Genomic DNA, 3,653 nt, shown 5'->3' on the forward strand with positions numbered 1-3,653 from the left:
ATGTTTCTTTGTTGTGAAAATTTAATTAATCTTAATGTCTTTACTCATTGTTCTGTTCAGATATTCTACGTCTTCATGAATTACTAGAAATACATTGTATGGCTCTAGTCACTATTCATTTCTTGTAGGTTATCCAATTCATTGGTGTATAATTATTCATAATAGTCCACTATCATTTTTTGTATTTCTGTGCTATTAGTTTATTATTATTATTATTTCAGAATATTCCAGGAGTATAAACACTTTGGTTACATATGATGCCTTTGTACTTCCTGAGTCAGATCTACAAGCATGCCCATGCCCAGAAAGTGTGCACCGCACTCTTTAGGTGAGAATGTGCCCCTCTCCGACCTGCCCACACCGGATGTCACCTCCACATACCTGGGGGAATTCCTGGCACCACCAGCTGACGCAGAGCATGCTGAGCAGGTAGACTCAGACTTGTCACTGGGGCAGTGACTTTGGAAGGCAGATTCATCATTTCTTACACAGCTAAGCCAAGTCAAATAACACAGCCTAACAGATGTCATTTAAGAAATTGCCAGACTGATTTGAAATAGCTTCCATGTAAATATCTGCATGGAGATGCTTCATTTTAACCTGCTGAGTACTAGAAACAGCAAAGGTCTGCTTTGGTATGTTGTTGGATAAACAAACTGTGGTTCGTTCTCTAAGTGGAGTATTTTCTAATTGTCCCTCCTTTGATAGTAATAAGAGACTCTCTTTTTGCTTTCCATTCTCTTCAAGGATCTCAAATCAGTCTACCAAATATTTTACTAAAATTTTCAATGTTCTAAAAAATTTCCAAGTGGGCTTTTTTTCCTATAGGTATCTTCCCTTTGCCAGAAGCCGCTTCTTAATTGTGACATTGATATCTCCTTTAGTATCGTTTTTTTTTTATTTTACTTTCTGAGAATATTTATTAACAAGATTACTTATAGCAAAGGGAATTAGTCTAGAGTTTAGTTCTCATGTTTCTTTATTCTCCTTTTACCTAAAATTTTTCTTCAGTCTTACCTTGGAATTTTGAGGCCTTACTACCTTTGAAAATTACAGGCCATTTACTTTGGAGAATGTCTTTCAGTTTGGGTTTATTGGATAGTTTCCTATCATTAGACTCAGACTATATACATCGTGCTCCATTCTTATCACTGCGTCTTGCTATAAAGGGTACTTTGGATCTATTAGCAGAACTTGAATGAGTCTGACGATTCAGTGGTACCAATGCACGAGTGTTAGCTTTCTGGTTTAGCTGACTGTGTGTGGTTAAGTGGGAGAAGGTACTCATTACAGGCACCAATAGTGTTGAAGCTGCACACTAGAGTGTTGGAAGATGATAGGACATCTGTTGGCAACTTACACATATTTTTAGGAAAAATTTGAAAATCCACAAAATGTACTTACAACTTTTCTGTAGCTTTGATATTGCTTTAAGATAACCTAAATAAGAGGGAAAATAAGGTGGTTGCAGGTAAAAACAAAAAATTATGTTGGTCACGTGTTCATATCTGGAAATGAGCTACAAAGTGAGAAAAAAACAAGACTAGAGAAACTGCGTTTCCTCACCACATCTTGACCCACGGAAACACTTTGAAATGATCTGTCCCATTTTTACTGGGGAACCTACTTTCGGGGACTGTCATTGTTTGTAACAGTCTGCTATTGGTCAGTGTGACTAGAAATCCACTTACCCAGCCCCTGGCAGTGATGGTCTGACGGCCGCTCCCTGGGCGCTCCCTACTGGGGACAGGGTGGGAGTCCCAGTCCAGCACAGGGAGGTCTGGCAGCCGCCCTGTCTAGTGGGGGCCTCCTTTCCAGCCTAGACCCATCCCATGACGTTAAGCACCTGCGAGTCACTGACTCCCTCTCTCCTGTCCCAAATCCTTCTTGCCCAGTCTACACTGGGTTGCAGCCTCTTCCCAGACTTCTGACGTGGCCCCGATCCTGCAGGGAGGTTGACATGCACCAGCTCTTGCCTTACATCAGTGATCGACCTGGTTCCTACCATTTCCCACTTCTGCAGAGGGAGGCCCCGGTGTCCGTGCAGAGGTCGGGCACAGCCCCAATCCGAGTGGCAGTCACAGCGCTGGACCCTGCGCCGCGGCCCACGCTCCACATCTAGGTGGGTCTCTCCACAGCTCCGACAGCCTCATGATGGGAGAAAGAGAGGCCTCACACACTTCCTCCGTGAGCTCGGAGACTCAGCGCTTCCCACCCACGTCAGTGCAGGAGAGCAGCTGGCCAGGGCTGGCTCGCACATCACTGGCCCGGGCTCAGCAGCTCCCACACCTCCCAGCACTGGCTCACCAGGAACCACTGGCTGTGCCTCTTGTACCCCCGGGCACTCACATGCAAATCACCCTGGGCGCTGGGGAACAAATCCCCCTCACAGGCTGGGCCGGCGCGGTGATCTTCATCCTGCAGAGCCATGCAGACGCTGTGGACCCTCCTCTGCCTGGTGGCAGCTCCCCTGGGTGAGGATCTGGGGGCTCCAGGTGTTTACATGGGCCTCTTTGTGGGATGAGACATACTCACTGTGACTCTCTTTGTCCCCAGGTGTCCTGTCCCAGCTGACCCTGCAGGAGTCAGGCCCAGGACTGGTGACGCCCTCCCAGACCCTGTCCCTCACCTGCTCTGTCTCTGGGGGCTCTGTCACCAGCAGTAACTACTGGAACTGGATCCGCCAGCGCCCCGGGAGAGCGCTGGAGTGGATGGGGTACTGGACAGGAAGCACAAGCTACAACCCAGCTTTCCGAGGCCGCATCTCCATAACCGCTGACACGTCCAGGAACCAGTTCTCCCTGCAGCTGAGCTCCGTCACCGCTGAGGACACGGCCCTGTATTACTGTGCCAGAGACACAGTGAGGGGACTTCAGTGTGAGCCCAGACACAAACCTCCTGCAGGGGCGTGAAGGACACCAGGGGGCGCGCGGGGCTGCTGGCAGCAGGGACCAGCCCAGGGCAGGTGCAAGGAAGGAAGGGGGTGGGAGAGCGGCTTTCTCCTGCCTTCATGACAGGTTTGAGGTCCTCTCCCCTTGCCCTGTTCTGCATCCCCCCCCGGAGGCTCCTGCTCTGCATGGCTCTGGGACTTAATTTGTTGAAGGCCCAGAAATACCCACCTAAATCTGTTGAAAGATGCTTTGGGTGTTGCCACTGAGCAAGAACAGAGGAGAGAGCTGGGGGACTGCCCTGGACGGTGACACTCAGCACACAGACTCCAAGCAGCACCGACAGCCGTCTTCTCAGGAGATATGACACAGAAAACACACGTGCTGTCACCTCAGAGGAGCTGGTGTGAAAACACCCATCAGGCGTGTTCTGTGCTGGCAAAGTGAGTAGAGGACATGGGTGTGCGCGTGCGGGTTTCTGCGGAAGGAAAGGAAGGAGAGAAAACATGAACATATGATGCGTAACTATTGTAACATGGCTTTGGGGTAACTTAATGGCTTTCATTAGCTGATGACAAGAAATTAGCCAGATAAAAGAGACTGATGACAGAATAGGGCAATAGTTATCTTCAAATATAAATTCGAAGCATTTGTAATATGTGCTTTATAAAATAAAATGTGATAAATCATAAACTTCAGGCAACTTTTTTAACTAAATTAATCTTATAAAATGATGGGCAAAGAACCTTTGTTCAAAAACAGCTG

This window comes from Eulemur rufifrons, chromosome 2 (assembly GCF_041146395.1).
Source record: "Eulemur rufifrons isolate Redbay chromosome 2, OSU_ERuf_1, whole genome shotgun sequence".
In the NCBI taxonomy this organism is placed as follows: Eukaryota; Metazoa; Chordata; class Mammalia; order Primates; family Lemuridae; genus Eulemur; species Eulemur rufifrons.